At 43.2% G+C, this 27,377-nt stretch overlaps 1 protein-coding gene across 1 annotated transcript in view; it reads right to left on the minus strand.

The window, feature by feature from the left end:
• The window catches only part of ITGB2 (integrin subunit beta 2), a 222,086-nt gene that overhangs the window by 168,911 nt on the left and 25,798 nt on the right, over positions 1-27,377 (minus strand). The gene's annotated exons all lie outside the window — the stretch shown is intronic.

Consider the following 27,377-nt stretch of genomic DNA (forward strand, 5'->3'; position numbering starts at 1 on the left):
CCAGCCAGACTTCCTCAGGTGTGTTGAAAATTAAGCTCAATTAATAATAATACAAATATTAATAATAATATTATTTTTATCATTAGAATTAGGGCTCCTTGTTTTATGGGAATAGATTTTTTTACATTTCCATCTGTATTCGTCCTGATGTATTTGTTGCTAATTTTATCTGTATTTATCCATATTTAGTTTGTGCTTAGTCTAAAAAATGAAGCTGCAATGGGTATATGCCCATATTTATTTAACCAACTAATGTTTACTCATGTTTGAATGTCCAATGAGTTTTAGTCATTTACAGTACAATACAATCATATGAAATCATTGCATTGTAGAACAGTTTAACCATTTGTATTGCAGTACATATTTAAGCTTCATAAAGATTTTTTTCCTTTTTTTAAGTCCCCTTCCTGTCATTCTAAACAGCTATTGGCCTAGTCCACATGATTGACAGTAGTGAGCATTGTTCAGAAGAAAACATATTTCCAGTTCTTTTTAATATTTAAAAACCAATTCAGAAAGGAATATACATTGTTTTCCGTCGATATTTATCTAGTGGTGGGGCTGAGGGGTGGGTGGAAGTCGACATACGACGTGATAGGTAAAATTAAATAAATAAATAAATAAAACCACTTACCTTACACTCGCCACATCGCCGAGTCGACGATGCCGCGAGAGCAAGGTAAGTGGTTTCATTTCATTTTTTAGGACTCGGCCTAGAGACGCGCGAAGCTGAGAACTATTGTAATCGTTTCAGCCGGCAAAGGAGACAAGAGCTGGGCACGCGCCCAGCATTTTCAATGGGAGAGGAGCGACAAGAGCTGGCCACGCGCGGATTCAGTCGCGCGCACGCATACGGCGCCAGCGTCTCCGCCGCGCGCCGATGACTGCTCTCTTCCTGGCCGGCTTCACGGAAGGCAGCATGCTTGTTCTTTCCTCCCACCCTTTCACTACCAGGTCCCCCCCTCGCCGTACTTGACTGGCTGTTTGTTTATTTATTTGGACACCGGGAGACCGAAGCAGAGGCCGTCACCCCTTGCCGGGCTGCCGACAGAAGCAGCCGTCCTTTCCTCTGAGGAGCGAGCGGACGCTGGCCCCCGGATCCTCCCCGTCACCTTCATTGTACCCAGGTAATGCTTCGCCTAACCCCTTCCGCCTCCCCCACCCCCGGGGCTGGCGTACAGTGATGGCAGCGATGCGGGCCCTTTTCGTCAGGGTTTGACAGGCTGGCCGGAGACGGAGTATAAAAACAGGTTTTCTTTTTGTTCTTTGCTGTTGATACCAGCTTTTTTATTATAGTGTTAATTGTACGTTTATTTGTGCTCCAAGCGCGGCATAGCAATCACACGCGATGTTGATCATCCCGCAGAGACTTGAACCCGGTTAATACATAATAAATGCAGTTGTTTTGCACTTATTTTCTCAGTTTTGTTATAAAGTGTGGCACACTGTGCTTGACTTGAACCCGGTTAGTACACAATAAATGCCCGTGTTTTGTACTTATTTTCTCAGTTTTGTTATAAAGCGTGGCACACCATAATTGATCTTTATTTATTTGTTCTTCCTTGCATTCACACAAAGTGTTGAGCATCCCGCAGAGATTCAAACCCGGTGCTCCAGTTTAAAAGTCGGCCACGTAGCCGTTACGCCACCTCCAAATTGATGGGTCTAAACTAGCAGCCATCTTAATGATCTGCCACTCCGTGCTGTGACGGTAATGCGTCCATGGAGACACCGGTGTACATCCACATGCAGCGCAAGACCCAGGAAGCAAAAGTGTAGACACTGAAGAGTTCCAACGCTGCTGCTTCAAGTATCCGGCCTCTGAATGGCAAAGTCCTGGAGTCTATTCTGGTAACTGCTGAACTACAGCGTGTAATCACACAAGTAGTGGCATGATTAGTTTGGAAGAGGCACATGCTTGGCTGATGCAAACACTTACGCTGCAGGCAAGACTAGTGTGTGTCTTAGTTCTTAGACGTTTCCGGAGTCTAGGAGAGGGCAGTTGATATATAGGAAGCAGGGTGGCTGCATCCTCTGGCTCCGCCAGAGTCCATTCATTCTCCAGGGCGCAGCTTGCTTGCCTGCCCTATGCCACAGTAAGCAACAGAGGAGCCTTCAACACTGTGACCCGAATGGAAGCTGTCCTTGGCAGGCTTTCTCGGGGTGTACCACGGCAGGGTGTCGAGCCGTCTGCATTTAATCTCTGGGCCCCTGCATCTATAGGGCCCCAGCCTGGGCGCTGAACTGAGCTGCTCGACCATGCTCTTCAAGGTGCTCACACCCTGCAGCAGCAGTTCGCAAAATTCTGACGTGGCTAAACGAGAGAAACTGAATACATTGTTTCTGCTCTTTTTGTCATCATGCTTTTAAGAATAAACTCAGACACCTACTTTCTATCCATGCAGTGCCCTGTCTCTCCAACGCCAAGCCCTGAATATACATCGTTTCTGTCACCCTGTTCCCTCATGCTAGCGTGCGGTGCTTGCTAGGGTAAGATTAAGCAGTGTTCCTTTGTCTTTTACTGTGTAATTCCTATGTTGATGCCATGCGAGCCCTGCTTTATCTGTGTGTATCACTTTTATGCATTACTAGTTTTTCTTTCTCAATAACAGAGAAAAAAGCCACTGTTTGACTGTCTTTGTTGCTACTTCCCTCACGTTTCTCGTTTTGTGTTTCGCACTCTGTTGCCCTGTTTGTGTTTTTCTGGGTGTAAGAAGTGTGTGTGGCGGCAGCGCCACATAAATACGATCATAAGGCCGGCACTCTAATGACAGCGATAGATGGAGCGAACATGGGAGACTTCATTCGGAGCACTGAAACAGACTGAGAGAGAGGGACAAGTGAGGACTAAGGTGAGGGAGGAAGGGAGGAGAGACGAGGGAAGACAGGAGGGAGTGAAATGCCAATAGCTCTCCCTTTAATAATGCCGGGACCATTGCATTGTAAATGCTTGTCCTATATTGAGCCAGTGGTTGCAGATGGGGGGGCGCCAGCACTTATTTTTAGGGGTCAGCAATTATTTTTCTGCATCAGGCATTTACTGTGAGCAAAGGACACATATGGGAAAGACGGAGGAAGAGAAAGATGGAAAAACGTCACAAAGGGAGAAAGCAGAAAGCTGCAAGAGTGAGCTGAAGGGGCAGGGAGTGGCTGTAAACAGATTAAAGAGGCCTGAGATGGCTTTAGGATTATACTGCCTCAGTAGTCTGTGCTCGCACATTTACTTACAGCAGCCGCATGTTTCAGATGCGAGCTTTTGGCACAGGCACGTTTATACTTACAAATTAAGACCTGGGTACACTCCACAATATTTTGTTTTTAAGAACCTCTCACATTCCTGTACTAAAATGGTATGAATGTGGTAGAGTACAGGAAAATGTTGATAATATGTTTAACCGTATTGTCAAAAAACACAAGCAGAACATTTGGTGTGAAAACAATATAACGAGGCCGCTGTGCACCTATGAATTTAGCATATGCTGCTTTCTGGTGTTCTAGAGAATCACCACATTGCAGAAGATTAAACACGCAACCTCACAACCTCCAGGGTGGAAGCTGGGGCCACCGCTGCTTGTGGGAAGTACCTCAAACAGGAAGCTGCCCGATTTTTAACCTCTGAGAAGGGAGGGGCGGCTCGACAAAGGAAACAGAACAGCCATTGCTGTGAGAAAAGAAGAAGTGTGGGTGTGGGTGGAGCACACAGTTAAGGTGTCAAATGGAAAAATAGTTGCTCATTTTTTAAGATTCTGCAAAGACCCTATAGGATACTTACATAGAACTTTATATAAAATCATATGAATGTATTTTTAACATGACCATTCTGTCTTTGTTTACGTTATGAGTCTTGGTTCATTAAGGTATCTGTAGAAATAGTTAAAGTGGTTTTCCTATATTTGACTCCTTTAAGTATGTACTAATAAAGGGAAAAATCACCAGATCTGTCGACTTTCTTAACATATGTACCGGCTGGGACGATTAAATACTGGTCATGCCAGTGAAAATAATATGGCGGATGGCAACCCCACACCGAGAATCATGTGTTTGGTAGGTGTGAATATGTTTATTTGGTACATTCCACTTCCTCTGGACTGTATTTCAATGCTTATTATACTTAGACACAGTTTGCGCTGTAGTTAGGGTTGCCACCTTTCTAAAGACAAGCATTTGCAATGCAATAGGTCTCACATTTTCACAAGTTTAAGCTATTGGCATTGTAAACGACAACGGCTTTTATTTATGTTTTAAAAAACGAAAACAAAAATAAAAGGCATTGTCATTTGCAATTCTTACACATTGGCGTGAGTGTATATTTCAACACATGCACCGGAATGGACACACCCACCTGCACAGATGCAAACAGCTTCATTCATTCGTTGGAAATGCAATCGGTCTCGCATTTTCGACCAATTCACCTGGTCTAGATGAAATTTTGGTACGAGAACAAGCAGTGGAGAGCACACACAGCATGCAGCACTGAGGACCCCCCATATAAAAGGATCACCCTGGTGTAAGCAATGGAGCACGCAGCACCTAGGAACCCCCCACAAAACCACACCTGTCACTCTAGTGGAAGCAGCCTGATAGCACACCCAGTGTGAAGCATCGATGATCCCCCATTCCCCAAATACACACAGACCACCCTAGTGCAAGTAGTAGAGTAGAGAACACATCAAGTGTGCAGCGCCGAGGCCTAAGTCCCTATTAACCTGTCACCCTAGTGAAAGCAGTGGTGTGCACAACCAGTGTGTAGCACCGAGGGGATCTCAAATACATACAGATAACCCTAGTTCAAGCAGTGGCGCGCACAACCAGTGTGCAGCACCGAGGGTACCCCTGCATAGACACGGATCATCCTAGTGCTGGCAGGGGGCGCACACCCATAAGCGGTGCAGCCGCAGGGACTACCCCTGTGCCCCGACACCCTGGGGCGCCTCCCTCCCGCATTGTTTACCAGGCGGCGGTGGCGGCGGTCGCACCCCACGTGTATGAGGCCAAAACCCACCCTCCTTCCCACCCAAGCCTGGGAGTATTCATGCACCCCGTACCAACGACCCCGCCCCCACCACTCCCCTAGCCCCAAACACTCACAATCCACCCAGGAAGCTGTAGCAACTATGAGGCGGCATCATCCTCGCTCTGCACCTCCACCACGGAGGGAGGGGAGGGCCGGACCTGGGAGGAGCCGAGCAGGGAGAGGAGGGACGGCACAGGGGGCCCCTAACTCGTACAGGCACTTACCACAAAACAAGCAGCCGCCATTGCAGAAGCTAGTCTTCTGTTGTTTGCGCTCCCCGTTAGTTAAGCCAGCGGGAGGCCGGTTTCAGCGTGGGCAGCCGCTCGTTTGTATTTGTAGCGCGCCATGAGCGCTTTCCCTTTAACAATAGCTGCCGCCCACAGTACTGTCATCTGAAAGTTAAAGTGCGCATGGCGCGATGCAAATATAAACAAGCTGTTGCCATTGCGCAAAGGCAGCCGCTTGTTTATGTTTGCATTGAGCTTTCACTTTAACAATAGCTTCCACTCCGCACAGCACTCGCGGGGTGGGGCCACTGCTATTGTTTAAGTGAAAGCGCAATGCAAATATAAACATGCTGCCGCCACAAGTGCATTTAAAGTGTGCGGCAGGCATAATTGAAGCGAAAGTACGCATGGCGCCCTGCTGCAAATGCAAACAAGAAGGGCGCCATTTCTATGCGCTCCGTCCTGCCTGGTTCAGCAAGACGAGAATTAAGTAAATAGTGCATCCAACCTCTTAATGAAAGGTAGAGTGCAGGCACACACGTAAGCGGGCCAGTCCTGATGGGAGGTAACAACAGGAGACAGGGAGGTATTAAGTAGGGGCTAATAAGCCTTTTAACAAATCAAAGCCCATCATTTACAAAGGACAGTCACAAAAGCCAATACAAAATAGGGGCGGAGAGTGGATGCAGCTTCAAATCTATACCTTAATACAGCATGTCTCGAAGAGACAGCGCAGGAGCTGCCTAGGCAAGACCTAAAAATACCAGCTATTTGTTGTTGTTTTAAGAGCTTGCAAAGGCCCGGACAGGATACTAAATAGGACTTTAAACTAAATTGTATGCATTTATTTGTAACATGACTTTTTGTTTTTTGTTTACTTTAATTTTTAGTCAGGGTTCCTTAACAAAGACAGTTTTAAAAGTGCTTCCTATTTAAATTTACTGTTTGAAGTATGTAGGGATAAGGGCTAAAAATACTGGCTGTAGGGGATTGTGCTCATTGTTGTGCCGGCCGGGCAATATAATACCGGTGATGCCAGAGGAAAACCGGTCAAGTGGCCGCCTGCTTGTGGTTGAAGCCCTTCAGTTTCACTTTAAGCTTAAATAATGACGGTGTACCAAATCAGTTTCCACAGTACGTTCGTTCATACACAGTGCTATCTGTTCCATACTCTGGACACTATTCACAGTGGTGGATAGCGTTAAAGACTACATTTTCCTGTCAAAAATTAACAAAGGGTTCCCTGGAAGGCGTAAATTAATTGAGAGAGATGGAGATCTTCGACTAGTAGAGAGATAGCTGTAAGTCCTACTCAAGGGGTGAGAAGTAGTCATTCTAAGGCATGTTCTATCTTGAAGGTTTGAGTCTCAGAAATACTTTTGTAGGCATTCCCAAGCTCCTCTTACTGCCCTTGGAAGTCTGGAAAAGGTCATACATTTTCACTAGCACAGGGCAGGCCTAGCTCCACTTCCACAGTGGGAAGAGGAACAGACTTGCTGGGAGTGCAAGGGAAGGGGTATCGGAGCAACAAAAGTGTGTATTCGCACATTTAATCCAACTACACCTGTGCAGAATTATTGTGGAGAACTTTGCACAGAAGGAACAGGATCCTGATGGAAAAGTCACCTGATATTCCCAGTTCTGCACCTCAAAACCTGTGCCTTCTTGGGAATGGGGGTTTTGGGGAATGTAGGAAAAGTAAGCTCAGGCAGAGCTGTAGTTCTCTACCTGTGTTTTTCCTACTTCTTTTTGTGTATCAGGCCCTTTCTTTCTGTAATAATATCCCAGTGAAAACAGGAAGTCGTCTTGCATTACATGATGGAGCCAGTGGCACAACAAAACTTACGGGGGCCCCTGAGGCCTGCCTGCATGGTACATGGTGGAACCCCACTCCAGATTTAATCAGGAGCTCTCAGGCCAGAGTACTGTGCTGAGGGGGCCCCTGCAGCATGTGTGTTCCCCGCACAGATGGGGTTGCGGGGGCTTGTGTTACGCCACTGGATGGGGCCATTTACACTTAAATCGCTTTGATTTAATAAATGGTAATTGGTGGTTAGAATGTAGTGGCTCATGCTCCCTCGGGATAGAGTCCACTGTTTTTTTACTCAAACTCGCCATTAACACCAAGATCACTTGTACATTAACCCAGCCTGAGTAACGAATAAACTTGTGACAAAACACTTTCGAAAACAAAATGTGTTTGTATCAGTACTTACAGTCACTGTTGTATGTCACTTGAACTGACGGCCACCATGGTAAAGGCCCTCAAACTCTGTTCCACGCTACTAAACTTTCTAGACCGAATTGGCTTTTAAAAGTGTGTGGACTGAGCTCAGGTGTGGACATTTTAATTCAAGTTCTGCTATTTTACAAGGAAATGCCTTGAATGTAACTAAGGTTAGCCTAGTCCCAGGATTGGCACATGGCGATATGTTTACAACTCAACCGGACTTTGATAAGGTAACTCTGTGTCCGACCCACGCTTCATAATGATTGGCCTGAACTTGTGACTTTCACCTGGTCTTGCACAACCAGATAACGGCAAATGACGCTTTGTGCTTTTAGGCACTATATTTATTTACCTTAAATCTTTAACATTGCATATCTCTGGTTCTACAAATTGGATCTTTGCCATTTTGGTGTCAAATAAGTTATTACATTGTTCTCTATCTTTCTTTTAAATTGATGATGGATTTTTCTTGTGTTGTCTTTTCAATGCATTACTATTTAAGTGCGGCATAAATACTTTACACATTGCCTCTAAGTTAAGCTGGACTGCCTCTGTGCCAAGCTACCAGAGGATTAAGCACATGTTAATTTAGTGACTTCTGTGGTTCACCCTGACATAAATTGTGATGCTTGTTTGAGAAGGGTTAACCCCCCTCAACCAAAACCTCAATTTGTCACATTCATACTTTAGAGTGTAGACTCTCTTGACATTTAACTTATTTAGTTTCTTAATGGGTACGTGTCCCTCGGAGACTCTGCATCCACTCAGAGACTCCCTAGCTAAGGACAAGGGGGAAGAGCGACAGAGAGGGATAAAAGCTTTCAGTAATTATATCATGACAAAACAGCTCCAAAATAATGTCTACATTATTACCTTACGTTCTGTAAAAACGTAACCCATTTCGCCTATTTTCATCTTTATCATGGGGTTTAACCTATAGCCAGCTCCATTATCTCAGGTTAGAAGATCACTTAGATCGTTTTAAAAACGTATAGGTCCCCTTATTATAAGTAATATCCTTTGCCTTTTCTTCATTCCAGATGTTCCAATACCACCCTTGTATTTGAGAATACAGGTTTCACAGGGAAACTTCTACATTGAGAGCAATTAGCTTCTCCATAACACTGTGGAGTACTTGTCGATGCTTGAGGGTCCTGTGCGTAAACTCATTGAAGACATAAATGCTAGAACCCTACTACAGCAGGTTCCTTTTCTTTTCTGCTTGCTTGGTTATCTACTAACACTCACAGGCATCGCATAGCTACACCAACACTCGGCTTGAGCCCTTATCCTTTCTGAAGGGCCCTTTGTTGAGATAATGGATGTATGCACTACTGCCACTGCTGTGATACACACTCTCTGCGCTTTTGCTTCATTCTCCAAAGGTTTTACCTGTGAGTCTAGGCTTTAAAGATGCATCCTTCAAATCGCTGACATTTGCGGGCACCTTCTTCAACCACCATGGCTACACAACCCCTTAGGGTAGCATAGTGTGTTACAAAACCAATAACATAACATAGCAGTCAATACTTCATATGTACTTCTCCATTTTTGAAGGCAGCATCTAAGCGCCTCAAACTGTCCCTCCAAGGTGGTCACCTTCCCTTCAGTCGGTCTTGTCATGCCCTGCAACTCCTATAAGATTAACATGATCATGGTTTCTCGCTATGAGAAAGAGCCCTCAGGGAGAACAATTTGCTCATCCCCCATCAACACATTCATTGTGTTTGGGGCCCATTATCACTGGAGTGTGAATGACAGGTTGGCAGTCATATAACAGACAGCGGGCATCAGCCCGTGCCAGCTCTATCCCTCTGCTTCACCTTGGCAGGCAGGATGCTCCCACCCACTCCTCTGCACCAATGTTGCTGTCACCATCCTTGCATTTCCAGGCATCTGATTATCCCACAAAGATCTCTATCATTTTCGAGGTGCATTGGATTGTCCTCCATATGTGTACAGCCGTCTTAAGAAGCAGCAGTCGAAAGGGAGACAGCGATCAGTGGGCACTCCGATGTTCAGAACCAACTGCACTACGCCCATTTTATCAATGCAGGACTCCAGCGGGGCCTTGAAATCCGCCAGACCACTATGAATGGGTACTGCCTTTTTCTGGACCATCAACATACCTATAGGTCTGCCTCTCACCCCTGACACCAGCACAACACTTTGAGGATGAAACCGCATTGCATTGGAGGGCTGAAAAAAGGTGGCCATCTTAGAGACTGGCACATTTCCCTTATTAGCAGCTTCTGGTGCCATCAATACATCTGCCTTGCTCAGTTACTTGAGCACCATCATATGAACTGGCACTGTGTGGCTGCACTCTTCCCCGATGGGCAGGGCACATTGTCTGAGACTGCACAGATTCTTGTTGTCTTGTGTTTCAATAAAGTGTCCTCAAAGGATCCAATCTATATCCTGTGATATTAAACACTTTTTTATGAACCAAATCAGAACTTGGGGTCTGCAATTCCATAGTCATGCCGACAACACGCAGATGTATTTGCATATTGTCAGTCTGTGGTTGAATGAATGGATACAAGTTGTCCTAAAGTCAGTGGCGTCAAAGCACTTAATGCATACCAACATAAGTTGAAGTATCAGCCAGCAATACCACAAACCCCGTCCAGTTTATAGAAGACAGTGCTTCACATAAAGGGTGAGGATCATGGATCTCACTTAAGGGAGGAACCTCAGTATAACTTCACTGGCTGGAACTGTCATGAAAGGAGTTTAGAGAGTTTTCCCATGCTTCCCTATTGAATGTCACAAGGTAGTGGTGAGAGTCCTGGTTTTTGATCAATTCAAACAGGTCAGTACTCTCCCTCGGGCGTGGGAGCTACCAGGTCCAGTGTTTGCAGGATGTGCAGAATACTGAAACATAAAAACATGACTCAGTGTTTCACGGTCTGCCGTCCACCCTTCACTAGTTACCAGTGAAGAGAGCGATTTTCAAGATGTTGTGCCGTCCTTTCAGGAATGTGAAGGGAATACCACAATCAATATTTGGAGAAAAAAATCCATCTCTCCACTCCGTGTTGTTGGCTCACACCAAGCATCATGGGTCTCATTGAGGGTCTGAGATATCACTTGAAATAGAGATGGATAAGAGATTTCCAGTGGAGCATCAACTCCGCTGGAATGCCGTGATATTCCTGAAGAATTCCTCGTGATGGATTATCTTCTCTTCGTTTGGTGGCATGCTCATGTGCATTAGAAAAGTGTACACCTTTCCAGGACATTAAAGATCAGTTTTCTTTGTCACTAGACAACCAAAAGATTTGTACTTGGATGCATCATCGAAAGGCGCAAAAGTCATAGAAACAGTTGCAACTGTTTCCGCACGCCTGGGCGAGTCGAGGATTTAGTAGAACCCATGCTTTCTGCTGCCAAAGCAGCATTCACTCAGTAAGGAAGACTCTTGATGCATATATACCACAGGTGGAGCAGCGTGGGGCACAACAGAAGCCATAACAGCTGCCCAGCTTGGAATCCATCTGTAGGAATTTTGATGAGATGTGCAGAATGCCTAAGGCCCCAGTAAGTATAATGACTGTAGACAAAGACCAATGACAATGTAAAGTAACAAGTAGCCCTGGATAAACCGAATTTGCTCAGGCTTGAATTAGCAGCGTTTTTGGGTGATTTAAAGTAAAAAAAAAAAACTCTTGCACTTTTCCAGATTCAAGATTTACGAATTCGAGGGCAGGTTTCCATGTGCCATTGCCAGGCGCGTAGCTTCAGAGGGGGTGTTCGGGGTGGTATATCCCCTAATAAATGTTTTCTGTAGTAAATAGTTGGTTACAGGTGCTTTAAGAAGAGCAGGGTGAGATGCTTGTCGGATTTCACTGGGGATTTTTACATACACATGCAGATTAAAAACACACATAGAATCTCGTCTCTGTTTTAAAGGTTTTAAAAATGGTTTATTTTACAAAATAGTGAGTTTTAAATGCCCTCACAATTCGCACTCTTTTCTATTGCCCCTTAGACCCCCCCCCCCTCCTCTGCTTCCCATAAAACGAATTTTAACCGGAATGATTGTTGGGAAACCTGAAGCTCACACCCCCTCAGTCTTACTGTCCAAACTACGCCCCTGGCCATTACTAACAGACTTGTGTCTTTTCTTGCTGGCTTGATGCAGTGAAGGCGTTTCCAAGGTTAGCTATATCTTTTTAGGGCCGCATACCTCTATGAGAAACATGCTTATGAATAACAAGTGAATCAGACGTGACAAGTAATATTAGTGAGCTTGTAGCGCTATCTTTTGGGAGTGATAGCTCGTTCCTAGGCAACAAGTGACCCAATTTCATGTGTACCACCAATGGATGCCCTCATGTTTTAGCCAACAGCATTGCATATTACAGCTTTAAATTTAAAATTGTTGGTATGGCAGAAAAACGCAGGCATGTAAATTGCACGTGGCGAAACGTTTAGGACTGGATGAAGTGCCACCTGACAAGTGGCCACATGGAAGCCATCTTTGTTTCGGGTCACAATGGGCACCACAAGACACCTTTTGGCAGTGAGGAGTGACTAAGCAAGTGCTAGATTTTGATTTTATGGATTGGGGGTGCAAAGTGTTCCATGCTTCAAAAGCTTTATTTACTAGCATAAGAGGGAACGTGTGATATTTTCTTTGCTCTACATTTTATGCAGAGCAGTGTATTTACTATGCTCTGGTGGAATCTTTTGGAAAGTGAAATTGTGCGATGCTAGGAATGAGTAAATCATCTAATCCCATTTCTTCCTCCCATTCTGGGATCTGTAGACATAGACTTGTATAGTGAAAAGTAAAGATCCAAGTATCAGAATACAAACAATAAAACCAGGCCTGGAAAAGTCCTGTCCTTCTTGAAAACATCACTTGGCATGAAAGCAGTTTCAAGCAAAAGCCCTTAAGAAGATCAGAAAGTCTACAAGTCCTGGAATGCACATGTTTTGCTGAAAAAACAGTGATTGGAATTGCCACAAAGGACATGGGTGTCTGTGCAGAACTTCAAGTGCACCTTAGGTAAGGCTCTTTTCGGGATTACTGAGTTAGCCCAGGGTGTGGCAATAATGAGATCCATGTCCCTTAATATCTGAGAGAGGTGGTGAGGTACCCGCCCTTGCCATTCAGGTATGCATAGAAGTGATGCTTAAGTTTAGTTGGTGGTTGGCAGCAGGGCCGGACTGGCTACCGGGCAGTTGTGTGTGCTGCCGAGCTGGGGGCTAATTTTTCTGTGGTGGGGGCCTATTTCGTTAATGGGGACCTGTGTGCGCATTGAAATAAAAAAAGCAAAACGAATTTCGTTTTTCACACGCAGGTCCCTATCAACGAAATCAGCCCCCAGCTCGGCAGCCCACACAACTGCCCGCTAGCCAGTCCGGCCCTGGTTGGCAGGGTCACCAGTACTCATTTTTGGGCACCAGCACATATTTTTCCTCATCAGACACTGACCGAGAGCAATAGAGGAGAAGCATTAGCATAGCCAATAGGTCTCGCCTTTGGGACCTTATAAGTGTTTAGCCCATGCAGCATATTACCCTCGACTTTGGGAAATACAAGCATTAAAACCTGTAATATACATTAAAATGCCAAACAGTGTCACAGGCAAGACCTGCATGTTTTTCCAATGGGAGACGGGTGCAGAGAAAATCAAAGGAAGAAAGCATTTGTTTATGATTCCTACCACATGCCTGGCTAGTATCAGTGGATTTCACCTCTTGGAGCCGGGACTGTGGGTAAAGAAGGGCAGAGAAAGGTATTAGAAGTGTCCAAGGCTACAGAGAGAAGAGAAAGTCAGTAGAGATGGTGCGGGAGCGCTGATGGTGGCAAAGGGTGCGGGGAGCCAGCTGTACAAGCTGTGTACTGAGTGGTGCACACACATTGGCTGTGGTACCTCGGTAAACAGGCTGTGGTGCAGAAGTGCTGGCCATGCGAGAACTGGTAGTGCATAGTGTAGGAGTAGCAACAATGGGAGTGTGAGTGGTAAATATTGCGGAAGCGCCAAATCTGGGAGGGTCAGTAGTGAATAGTAAAGATTCACTGACTGTGGGAGGGTAAGAAGTGAATAGTAAAGATGCGCTGGCTGTGGTAGTATAAGTAGTGCAGGAGTGCTGGCTCTCGAAGGGTTAGTAGTGAATAGTACAGAATTGCTACCTCTACTGTACATGTATTTATATATGTACATGTATTTATATAGCGCAAATCACCGACCCGGTATCTAAGCGCTTGCTTAGGGAACCCGTCCTGGTATTCCCCTGTCAGATACCCCGGCATGGTATCCACAAGGTGAAAGCCAGGCATCCCGCCGCGAGGGGCTGTAGTGGAGATTAAGCAAGCTATTGCCCAGAGTCGCAGAGTGTGACCCCGTGAGTCGAGTAGGCACCGGAGCGAGAATTGTCGAGTCCGTGGAATTTTTTTGAGCCCGAGACCCGCCAAGGCGGGGAATCGAACCCTGGTCCACGGCCGATCTCAGCTTCCGGGTCTGCCGCCTCTAACCACTGAGCCACGCTTCTCCACTACGGTGAGCATTGAGCTCCTGAATGGATCTCACCTTCTGGGGCCGGGCCTGCGGGCAAAGCAGGGCAGAGAAGGGTATTAGAAGTGTCCAAGGCTGCAGAGCGTAGAGAAAGTCCGTAGAGATGCTGCGGGAGCACTGATGGTGGTAAAGGGTGCGGGGAGCTGGCTGTACAAGCTCTGTACTGAGTGGTGCACACATAGTGTAGGAGTAGCAACAATGGGAGGGTGAGTGGTGAATAATGCGGAAGTGCCGACACTGGGAGGGTCAGTAGTGAATAAAAAACATTCGCTGACTTTGGGAGGGTAAGAAGCAGCCGCGGCCCGTTGAGGGTGTTTCGGTGGGGCAGAGAGGCGGGTGGGGAGGGGCAGGGTGGGGGGTGCTAAAAACTGGAGTATGGATAATTGAAGGTAAGTAAACAATTTAATAAATAAAACGAATTTCGTGGAGCGCCCTGCATCGCAAAATGTGATGCAGGGTGCCTGCCTGCAGTCCCTCTGGTGTGAAGGGCGTTTGACCAGTTTAACACCTATGTATGCTGTGTTATCATTTTTGAGGAGTGAACTAGCAACGCTGAGTTTAAATGGGCTGGCAGCGTTGAGTGAATTTGCAGTGAGCCGTGCGTTGCCCCCCACGTGTGTTAGGTTCAGTCGCAAGTGGAGGAAGCCTCAGGTGGTGAGCCATCATCAATTTCATCAGGTTGAAGACGCACATGCTGGAGCATGCGCAGGTGGAAAACCGCTCTACTCTGATTCAGCCAACTTTGTGACATCATGGCCGAAGGCTGGAAAGTGCATTTGGGTGATGTGGCGTGTGTTATACAAAGGGTCGCAAGATCGCCATGAGTCCAGTGAGGGAGCACTGCTAAGGAGCTTGTAAATTATGGGAATGAGAACAGCACTACATATGAAGCCTAGAACACCAGCAGTCAGTACCCTGGGTCGAACACTGAACTCAGGAATAGTGATTTTTGGATTGCAACCATATTTCTGAATGTCCCACTCTGCTGTGGGATATAGTGTGAAGCGTTATAAGCTACCTGAAATTTTAGAGGAATTTCGGCTTAGGAATCGCTCACTCGGGTGAAGGACTAGTCATCTGCCTGAGTGAGAATGTTCTAAATTGTAATACTGTATTGAATTGAAAATGCTATGCTAATTCTGACAAGTTTAATGCTGTTTTCGGTATTGATGTTAGAATTCTGATTTCACAATGTCATGTCAAATGTTGCTTACAGGAATATTTGCTTGTGTGTAGTGTGCTGAAGTTTTTAATTTCATGCTGAATTTTTGTGGAATGATTTTTTTTGTGGTTGTATGTTGTAGTGGTATATGCAGTTGTGACATGTTAGTGTCATTATCAGTAATTACAGTTTTTTTGAGTTACCCCGGGTCCTGTTTGGATGAGGTAGGGGGGAAGAAGTTTGTATATTTGGTCCTGAACTGATAACGTGTGTTAGAGACATGTTGGTGTTGTGTTGAGTATCCTTTCCGGTCCTGTTGTGTATGCAGAAGGCGGAGAGTGTGTTATCCTCATCCTGAAGTGAGACGTATTTTGACAATCCTGCCTAAGGGGTTAAGGATGTAGGGGCAGTGTGTTAAGCTCAATGTTTTAGGGAATATGTGTGTTACACCCCAGTGTTATGTGTCACTCCTTCCCAAAACCCTCACTGAACCCAACAGTGGCTAAGAACTACTGTCCCATTTCCCGGCTACCATTCCCAGTGAAGATATTGGAAAAAGCTTTAAATGAGGATCTCACAGCTCTCCTGGATTATAATACGAGTCTGAACCCTTCTCAACATTTGAGGCCAAAACATAGTACTGAATCGACCCTAGTGGTCACCACTGAGGAGATCTGCAGGCTGGTGGATAAAGGATGGAGGGTGGCACTGATCCTTTTAGACTTCTAAGCCGCTTTTGATACAGTGAACCATGTTGTTCTTATCAACCAGCTGGCGGGGGTGGGGATCGAGGGCTCTGCCTTGGCCCTGTTAAGCTCTTAGCTAACAGGGTACAAATGGTGGAGATGAATAGTGTTAAATTTGAATCTTTTTCTCTACCCTGGGGTGTGCCTCGGGGGTCTTCCTTATCTCCTACGTTACTTAACATCTACATTACTCCCCAGGTGGAACTCATTTCAATCTTTTGGCCTCTGCCAAATTCTATTTGATGAGCACCTGAATTTCTCAGAGCAGATCAATAGCATACCTTTTTCCTGGTTTTATTTAATTAATTAATTATTAATTATTAATGTTTAATTTAATTTAATTAATTTAAGATGCTTAAAACGGTTTTTCAGTTCATTCCTCTTGAATTGCAAAAAATGGTTGTGGTAGCCTTGATCTTGGCTACGATAGATTACTTCATTGCACTATATTTAGGGATAAATAAAAGACTTCAGGCTAAGTTACAATCTTTACAGAATGCAGCAGCTCGATTTACTCCTGAAGCTGCCTTAATTCTGTTCTGGCTCAAAAAAGATCTATGATCTGCATTGGCAGCCAGTTGATGAGAGAATCAAGTTTAAAGCACTCGGCATGGTGCACAAAGAAGTGTATGGCTAGGGTCCCTTATATCTTCAAAATACTTTCAAGTGGTATTCCCTTGATCTTCTCATGCTAAATTGGTGGTCACCCCCAAAATAAAAAGAGTTACTTAGGAATGGCACGAGCTTTGCTTTCCTAGCTGGCAAGCTTTGTACGCTCTGCCCCTCTGTCTAAGATCGCAGCCTATTCATACATCTCTTTAGGATGTCGTTAAAGAATTGGCTATACCTGTAACCTGTAACCAAGTTAAATAAACCTATATTCACAGCCTAAAAGGATCCAGCTTATTTGTAACAATATACTTGCTCACAACATCTTACAGTTTAAAAAAAAATGTTTTAAAGTTTTATATAGCGCAAACTAGACCCGAGAGATCGGGTATCAGAGCGCTTTACATGAGCACCAGTTTGTTACAGAAGGACACATTCATTGTTATTAGGCACGGGGAGATTAAGTGCTTTGCCAAGAATCACAGGATGTTGAGCATAGTTGGCGAGACTCGAACCCGCTTCTACAGCTTTGAGGTCGACTGCTCTAGCTGTAAGGCTACATCCTCTCCCCATTGAGCAACTTCTTCACCAGCCCACAGGAACTTTCAACAGTTTTGTCTGACATCACATGACAGGCACTGACACAGCCCATGATCTTTCAACATTACACTGTGCTGAAGAGGATCAGACGGAAATCAGTGGACAGGATGAAGGAGTATACACCTAATTAGCATGAATGCATCCATTATTGTTTCTGTTTTTCATGGCGATAGGCAAGATACTTTGAATACGTTTTTCACAAACCCAGACTCGGGGCTACTGAACAGGTTGTTCTGTAGCAGAAGTGTCCAGTGTAGATCCAGAAGGGCTGGAGCTATGCTAGATTGTTAGGATAACCACATTAAATAAATTTGCTTATGATTGGGTCTATTCACACAGTTATTTTTAAGCATGTAATGTAGTAATCCTGTAGTACTCTTTTACGTATTCCTACATGCCATATTTAATTGTCCCTAAAACATCTAAAATGTGAATATTCATGTATATTTAATACAAACACAAAGGACTATGCTCTTTTTCCACTTTTACTAATATGAAGTTGAACGTTTGGGAGCCATTTCTCAAAAGCATGCAAGACTACGTGAAAGAGTTCTGCTGTAGTATTACAGCCCGTGCTCATAAATGCTTTAGTGAGTTGGTCATAATAAATCCTAGTGGAACTTATTACAGCTGTTATGGTGAAAATCTTGCGCAGACCCGTATATTTCCCTGATGCCTTAGAAACCTTTCTCATAGCATCCTGCACCAAAGTACACAAGAACCAACATCACTTTTGCCCTCATCTGAAACCCAATGTAACTGACTAACGAATGCCGATGGACAGAATTCATGGCCCAGAATGAAGACGATTGACATGAATTATAACTGTACCCTAATTTTCATATTTATATTTATTTTCATTAATATTGCCTTTCATTGCTATTTTCTTTATGTTTGATTCGTTGCTATAGGATTTGTCATCAGTGCAGTAGCATAAGAAATAGTTCAAGAAATTATAATACAACTGGTTCCTGTCTGTTTTATTGCTTGAATCAAAAAAAGTTCAGTACGCGTGGCTTTTATTGTGGCATTTCACTTATTTGCACTTTCCTTGCAGGGCAGTTCTAGTCACTACCATTCTGGATACAGTTGCGGAGGAGTGGCAGGGCGGTCCAGGGGGTAGGGGGGCAAGGCAGTGTCATAGGACATCGAGTTGGCGATGCAGCGCGTGCAAGGTAAATTGTTTTATTTATTTATTTACTTACCTTACTCCTCTCCGTCCTATGTCGGACTCCTCTACCCCCCCACCCTGCGCCTCCCCCGCCCCGCCGCCCGCAGCACTCCCACGGCGAGCCGCCACTGATAACACCCATAAGCAGATGCTGCAGGAAATGGAGTGCTGTGAATAGCCGCCAGCAACAGCCATCGCTTACATTGTGCCTCTGTCAGGTCAGAACTCTTTTGCCCAATGTGAGATTTATTGTGTTCAGTTTTCCAGCGTGCAACGGGTTGAAGTATTTGTGTGGTTTTAGACAAAATTCGTCCTTTTAAAAGAAAAAGTTATTGTCCTAATATGAGCCTCTGTTAGGATGTCACCGCATAACGAGCTGTGCACTTTAAAAATCTGAAAAAAGTAGCCGGGGTCCCTGCTACAGTAGTACTGAAACATTGGTGTGTTGAGCTGTCAGATAGTATTTTGCAAGAGCCAGTGAAATAAAGCTCCCTCTTGACTCTGGGCTGGGAGGTTCGCCGAGGGAGGCTGTATTCTTGGGGTGCCTGCCAGGGAAACCTTGACACTTGTGAGTCCAAAGCGCACCTATGTGCTGCCTCGGCTGCCAGGCTGCGAGCTGGAGCGCGGGGTCATTTGCAAGTCATATAATGTTAAAATTAAGGAAGACAGCGGTATCGATGGCATGGATGCCATCTGAAATGTCACTAAGCGCGCCTCCAGAAAAAAAGTAGTGCAGAAACAATACACTAAATTGGCAATGCGTATTGTTAAAAAGAAGTAGGGTCGATCGCATGGAGAAGGCTAAACTAAGTAAAAGGCATGACGTATGCATGCCCTTAACAAATAGGGAGAAAGAAAAATTGGAGTGACGATAGCGCCAGCCAATGGGAAGCCTGTAGGTGGGCTGAAGCCCAGAGCTGTAGATACAGCAGTCTTGGTATGTGACAGCGCGTGTGCGCAGTCTAGAGCCGAGACCTAAAAAGGTGAATGGCACACTAACAGGACAATGGAAGAAGAGGGCTTGCTGAAAGACCCTACTAGTAAGCATATTATACATATAATTTTAGCAAAATCAAAGGGTCATGCCTAATACAAGACCTAAGAATATATTTACAATATCTGCAGCATAGGGCATCTCTTAACACATAGAGAGACAGCACAAAGTGCACATCTTTAGAGATTTGGTTCAAGTAGGAAGGGTTGTGATGAATACATTTCAGTCATCAAGTGCTATGTTGTTTTGGTCCGTTTGTGGTATCTCACCCGGCCTCTGTCAGTAGTGAGATGGCATCTTGTTTCCTCATATCAGATCTAAGGCAGGCTGACAACCACCCACATCTTTCTATTACTAAGATTTGTGTTCAGCTCAGAACAGGCGATTGAAATCTATACTAAATAGGGCTTAACTGCCCAGCTAACAAGGGTCCACCTTCCAAAGCAAACGGGAGAGTGTAGGGAAGAGCTAAAGCTGGAGATAGGTACTTCAACTTGCAGCTGTTCCTATTTCTTCTTCATAGAATTTGGAAATCCAGCAAATGTTTTTAAAATATGTATTTGTTCCACCACAACTCTATTGATGTGAATTAACATTACAGTCTATAAGTATTAGCATATTGTCCAATTGGAAAGAAGAATCTTTTTTCAAGCAATAATTCACATTACCGTAAGCAGAAGAACACCAAAATTCTACGCAGTGTGCATCGGTATTTTAACTTAAATGAGGATTAACCTTCCAAAAATATTATAAAGCTTAATTTACCACTTTGAAGGACTTCAAACTCAATGGGCTGAAAGGAAGAGCGTATTACACAGACATGTGTTTAGGCAGCTGGCCACGTCACAAGAAACAGCATCTACAGCATGCCTCCATGCCAAGGTGACTATTGTCCTTCAGTACACACTGTAAGGTGGTGCCAGGGGAGAGGTACTCATACATAGGCATCCTCTGACTGGATCACAGCATTGAGGGAAGTGGCGGGCAGCTTATAAAGCCAGTAGAGGCCAAGCTTTTTTGGGTCAAACAAAAATTGGAAAAATAATTTGCAAGAGAGAGATAAAGAAGCAGGGAGTATCTAGTGATAGATTGAGAGACAGGAGGCGGAATCAAGATTATGCAGCCTTCGTATTTGGCACACAAACTCTGGGCCCCAGCACTTATTCTTTTACAAATTATATACTGAATCCACCTATCCTGTCAACTGTCACTCAAGGAGTGTTTGCGATTTTATGATGTTAACATGCCAACCATTTTTTCAAAACAGCTTTCCGCTGTGGAGCGACACAGAGATTTTACACTGCACTGATTAGAACAAGCATTGGCAAAGCCAACAGGTTTCACATGTACAAGACCTATTGGCGTTGTCAATGTTTTTTTTAAGATGCTGCAGAGCAGAATGAGCTGTTGTGCAACATGGCTTAAAGTAAATAAAAGTGCTATGGCGTGACTGGCATTGACCAGGTCATAGTGCTTTTTTGTTTACTTTAAGGCACTGTGCCACTGACCGAATCCGTAATATAACCTATTTTATATGCCCCTGTCGTAAGGCAGCATCAGAGGAGATTCTACAGAAGCCACCTTTTTTTGCTAGTCAGCACACTAGGAAACGTGAATATTTATTGTATAGCTCTTGATAAGTCCCAGGACTCTGTTTTTGTTATATAGCTATCCTGATTGGGTGGAGAAGGCACCTCCATCTCATATTTTTTAGTCTAAAGGTTTCTCTCAGTGCTACTGGTTCTTAACACTGTTGGTATCTGAAAGGAATGAAAGGTGTTGGTTCAATGGACTGCTGGGCGTAACACAGATGGTACGCTAGGACAACTGAGCATGACACAAACTGTATGCTTGGACCACTGGGTGTGACACAAATGACGTGCTTGGCCCCTGGGTGTGATTCGGATTTTAGAGAAAAAGATTTGTACCTGGGAAATTAGGTGCAGCTTGCGTGTGGAGAAGAGGGGCCTATGTTTCCAGAGTTATTCCTTTTCCTGCATCTACTACGACTACCATTGTCCCAGAGCCAATATTGGCAGATTATCAGGTTCACTTACTACTGTGTATCACGCAGAGCTTCTTCTATTTACAGGATAGCATGCATTAGGAGCGGGCTAAGAAATATTTGACAAAGCAATCACTTTTTTCTGTCAACCTTTGTTGAGTTGGTGTAGTGTACATGTGATGTTATGGTGCTGCTTTTTATTGGAAACTGTATTTTGTGCAAGAGTTGAATTCATGCAGATAATGTCCTAATATTTCATTTTGTCACCTATGTTTCAGCACTTCATATGACAGTGTTGTTATTTATTGCAAACTGTATTTTGCGCAAAAGCTGATATAGTGTAGATACTGTTCTAATATTACATCTTTTCTCTTATGTTGAAATACTTCATATACATATCATATCTTGTGTCTATTAAAATGTTCAAGTTGGTGCATCTGTGAATCGTGCTGAGCTTATAGCACATAAAGTTGTAAGAGTGCACCACGTATGTTTGTCCCCAAGATTAGAACAAACAAACACTCTCAAAAAGATTTGAGCAGTATTTTGTCCACAAAACCACTAAAATTGTCATGGATTCCCAATTAAAGCACATGGAAACCAAGTTCCTCAGACAGGTAAAGAAACTTAATAGGTTTTGCCAAGAATCACATGCACACATGAAGGCACACACATTTCCCTGGCCTAAGGAGGGTACATTTGACACTAAAGCAATTGATCATACTAAAACACATATAAAACCTAAATATACAGGTCAAAAGAAAGTCAGGAGAGTGGCATTACTAGAATTATTGGCCAAACTGCAATGATAAGAAAAACACACGAAGAACAACAGAAAATACCATGCTACAAGCAAAAGAAACCGAGGTAAGCCCCTTTTAGGATGTATATTGATTACACACGATTTTTCTAGCACAGTTCAAGTGCTGTGCAGGTGAAACATGTTTAATTGCTTTGGTACAATAATCAAGACTAGGGGCAGACTTCAGCACTTTTACAGATTTGTGACAAGTTTTCTAGGGACACTCGACGGTAATGATATTCATGCTCTGTAAGGTAAAGCCCAATCACTGCTCAAGATAGAAATACTACTTTTTCACTGGCATTGAATAGGTCCTGAGCTTTAGGGAAGGGATTAAAGAACAGTTGACTACAAGGTGTAGTGCCAATAAGGAATTATGGGCCAGTTGTAGTATTGTTTTGCTTGCAAATTGCACAACAACTTTTTGCAGCCATTAGCCTATTTTGCAATCCGATCTATGTATAAAGTGGCTGGTTCTCACAACAAGGAATCTCAGATGACCTGCCTAATTATTATTCATTAGGCAGATCGTAATTTCCAACGCCATAGTATTTAGTTACAATTATAAGGATTGTGGGATGCAAGAGACAACAGATCACCATCTCTGCCACTCCATTCCAAAAGGGAAACTAGCAGTCTGAGTGTGTGGTTCAAGGAACTGGGCTGCTTTACTAAAAATAAAAGTTTTCCATTTTGGCAAACTTTAGTGAGAGCAGGCAATTGTCCTCTGTACCACTGCCTTCTTCCTCAGAAGCTGTTAGCCTGAGTCCCAAAAGGTAAGCAGTCCAGCCCCTTTGTGAATCAGAAACCCAACTTGGAAGTCAGTTACTGTTGCGTCTGTGGCTTCTCGGCTGCCTGTGTGTGCATGAGAACCATGGTACTTTGCAGGGTCCGGCATTTCCCGGGGTTCAGTAGATACTGTATGAATCCCGCAATGGCGGGCTGGGAGAGTCTATCACCTGTGTCTGTATCCTCTTGTACTCCCTGATCCTGATTGCTGCCTCTTGCTTCAGCTTCAAAATGGATTGAGGATTTGAAGCTGCCTTTTTAAGGCGATTCCCCAGGTAGTCCACTTCAAGTTTATGCTCTTTTTTCTTTTCCTTTTCCATCATGGCTGTTCCTTCCTTGCTTTCTTCCTGACATTTCCAATCGATTATGTTACCTGTCATGTGATGTTTGGTTGTCATTTCCTTTCCCTCTTCTTTTACTAATTAAAGGCTTCAGTCTGGTAGTCTTGCTGATACTGACTCTTGACTTTTGGGACTTCCTTGCCTGGATTTCTCACTATTTCTTTTCTCCTACTCTGTGTAAACTACAAAAGCAAGGACGTTTTTTATGCCATTGGCTTATTCTTCCTGAGAAGGTGGCAGCTTCTTGAGGTCACTTGCCTATTACATATGCCAGAAGGGATACATTGTGGCTTCCGGAAACAGTCGCCCTTACCTCGAACAGCGGAAGATCTGGATTACATGTAAGCGTCTAGCCTCGAACAGTAACAAATCAATAGTTTGAGAGTAGAATTATGGTTGCAAACCATTGACAAAAACCCTACAAACTCCTCTGCCTTCGAGGAGGAGCCACCCCTGGCAAGAAGTGTGGGGTAGAAAATGAGAAAAGCAATGTACTCCCCTATAAAAGTCTGATACCGTCAGTCTTTTTGTTGTGTTTGGCATTCTAGCACTTCAAAGCTAGACTCTTCCTTTTCGCACTCATTAACTAATGTTAATTGCAGGTCTTTATTTTAGTATACAATCGGTATTAAGCGGTGTAGAAGTGGATGCCACATTAGTGAGAATCAACACCCTCCATCCACTGGCGATGTTATTGTGAAAATGAACATATCTCACGAACCTATTCTTTTTCCTTTCACAACAATCTGACATGAAAAATATACTCCACGGTTGTACGCAGATGTAATGTTTAAAACTAAAATACCAAAAAAGTAAAACCAAAACTAACTTTTGAGAAAAGCTTTACAATTAATATTTATTTTAAAAAAAACATTAATTTTACTGAAAAAAAATTAGAAACTATAGGCGAGCGTGCAATGGTTACTATAACGCTATGCAGCGCATCGGAACAGTTTTGCAAAGAGAAGGGGTTTGGAATATGACTATTTCCATTTATTTTCCTTCCTCTCCTGAAATTGTTTTTCAGATGGGGAGATGTATGGGTGTATTTCTTTTTTTTATATTTACACGGTTCGCTGAGTTGAGTTTTCATTGTTTGCTTCATAGCAAATACAGCCTATATTTCTCTTCTTTTTTACCAGTTTCCTTTGCATTTTGATTGATGGTTGTTTAAATGGCAGCATGTTAAATTCACTTTAGTTTTTTTGTATATTTTGTCAATCACTTTAAGGATATATTTTCACATAATTATAATGCATTAGGTATTTTATTTTATATATATATATATATATATATTTAAAATAATATATATATTTAAAATAAAATACCTAAAACATTATCATATATATATATATATATATATATATATTTCGAAAGTTGTCACTCCAAGGCAAAGAAACCTCCACCAAAATATCCAGTAACAAAGAGTCGACCCAAAAGTGCTGGTGCAAAACGATTTATTTGCGTGAAGCCAGCGCTGCCGCCATGACGCGTTTCGCCTCCAAGGAGGCTTGAACACAATATATATATATTTCTTTTTTTTAATAAAATACCTAAGAGAGACAGAGAGAGATAATTGAGGCCAAGAAATGTGAAGAGTATCAATTGTTTGATCTTCCACGTCCTCTCTGGTGCAGCTTTTAGTTCACTGTCAGATGCAGTTTCAGACATACGCAGAAGGTAGGGTGACCAGGTGTCCAGATTTGCCGGATTAGCCTGGTTTTCCACCAGGTGTCCAGGCAGATTTCAGCAAATGTGCTGTTTTTCAGAAATGGTCGATCGAAAATAGGGGAAGGCATGGTTTTATGTTTTCCAAGGTAGGACGAGCTAACAGCTTTTAAAAGATGGCAATTTAATTAATACACACGAGGCTGGGTTTAAAAGTTGTATTTATTTTAGTTCCTTAGTGTCTCCTCTTTCTTACTGTGTTGATAAGCACTCAATTTAACACATTCGGTGCTGATGTAAAATTGTAGTCCTTCTTCCAAGTTTGGTAAATGTCCTGTTTTAATCACCATGAGGGTTCGCCCTCAGTCAATCCCTTTCGATTGACTCACGTACCAAGAGCTTCCACCCACGCCCTCACAACAACAAAAACATGTAGATGATCTTTGATTTATACTTCAACATAATCCAGTAATGTAATGCATCTGTCAGGGAAACTTCGGAAGATCCTTGCTTTTCTCCAAAGCAACCACAGAATAACTAACCCTGGTTACGGCTCATCTTGGTTATTATAACATAATGTACACTGGACTTTGCAAAAAGTGATTGACAGGTTACAAAGAGTGCAAAACAATTCAACCCGATTGTGCTTGTACCTAAACAGGTGTGACCATGCAGAGCCTGTTCTGAAGGCTCACCACTGGCTTCAGGTGGAATGCAGGATTCATTTTAAAATGCTCTTCATTATGCCTATGGCATAAAATGGCAAAACTAAAGCAAGAGTATCTCCATAAACTTGCTTCCAATTACATACCTTCCAGAACCTCTGGTCTGTCTCAGCTCATCTGATCCATCAACACCTATTCAAAAGGCTAAAGCACAAAGGAAGATCCCGGGGCGCACGGCTCGCAACTTTGGCGCTTTCTAGATCGGAGCTAAAAGCAGAATCTCTGTGCCTTCAATTCAGGAACCTCTTGAAATCCAAACTTTTCAGATTTGCTTTCAACTACTTGGCTACTCTCAACAACTGAACAAATAAATGTTAATTTTTTTAATTGTACTTTATTTGTAATCAAATAAAACAGCAATTCATGTTTCTACCCTGGGAATGTCAATCCCATACTTCAAATGCTAAAATCAAAACTTCAAGGGACAGACTGCAGAGCACTGTTGGCTAAAAGCCAGGATGAACTGAAGATATCACATAAGACATGGGTCCAGCTGGCAGCTACAGTTATTAATGGAATTTACAAGCAGCAATGACTAATGTAATTAAAAAGGCACATCAATCAGACAACACATTTTATAAATATTTGAAACATGCACTTTATGAGTAACACTCGGCAGTGCTGTCAATTACACTAGCAGGCATACATTTTGAAAGAGTGAGCAGCTTCCAGAAGGTTGCTGGTAATACTCTTTTTTCTTTAAATGTAATCCATACATTTAAAAACACAGCAATCCATTTTAGGTCTCACAAGGTAATTTGTATGTCTTGAAAATAGCTATTATTGACAACACCAAAACTTGCAGTGGACTTTAGACCAGCTACATTGGGATTGTGCAATCTGAAAGTGCAGCGTCTACAAATTCTTTTTCTGAAATGTTCTCTTGAATAGCAGATTTAATTACAATATGTACGTATTCGTATGCTACAGATTTTTTTGACTAAATTCATTGTCAATAAATTGTCTAGACAAATAACCGGCTGGATTAAATTCCAGCTTTATGAGCAATCTCAGAATCAATGTCCATTAATCTCAGTCCCATCTTTCTTTGAATGGTAGCATTTCTGCTTTGGGAATGCCATACATTTTTACCAAAGCCTGATGGTCAGCTATTATCACAAATGGTTTTCCATTGATAAAGGTATCAGAGTACGCACTTGCCCATGCTACAACCAAGCGTTCTTTTTCTGGGTGTGAATATTTTTCTTGAAGTCAGATGAAGTTACGGTTGCATAAGAAACTACATGCCTAGATGTTTCTCCTTCTAGTTAGTGTTGCACTCGTATTGCGCTAACATCCATTGGTTAGCATTCACTATCAGTTCTCTACCAATTGTACGATCAAAATACACGTTCCGCAGCTCACATAAAGACAGACTTGTACTTACATATTTATTAAGGAAGCTTGCCTTTCCCAGGAGTGAGCATAAATCAGGTATATATTTTGGATGTGTCGTAGACTTTACAGAATAAAGTCTGGTTGGGTTTGGCGCATGCCTTCTTTCAGAATATATGCCCAAAGGAAATTAGATTTTATCCATTTCACATTTTTTATTATTTAATATAAGACAAGCCTCACATAACATAATATGCACATTTGTAAAGTGCACGTTAAGCCATAGGCATTTTGGTGCTTAATAACAGATATTTTTGCTACCAACTTAATGGTACGAATTTTTTCGACTTCAAAAGGATGAGTTAAGTGGACCCGCCAGGATTTGAACCTGTGACCATGAGATCAAACACAGGTCCCTACAGTGGGCAC

The sequence above is a fragment of the Lissotriton helveticus genome, chromosome 3_1 (assembly GCF_964261635.1).
Source record: "Lissotriton helveticus chromosome 3_1, aLisHel1.1, whole genome shotgun sequence".
NCBI lineage: Eukaryota > Metazoa > Chordata > Amphibia > Caudata > Salamandridae > Lissotriton > Lissotriton helveticus.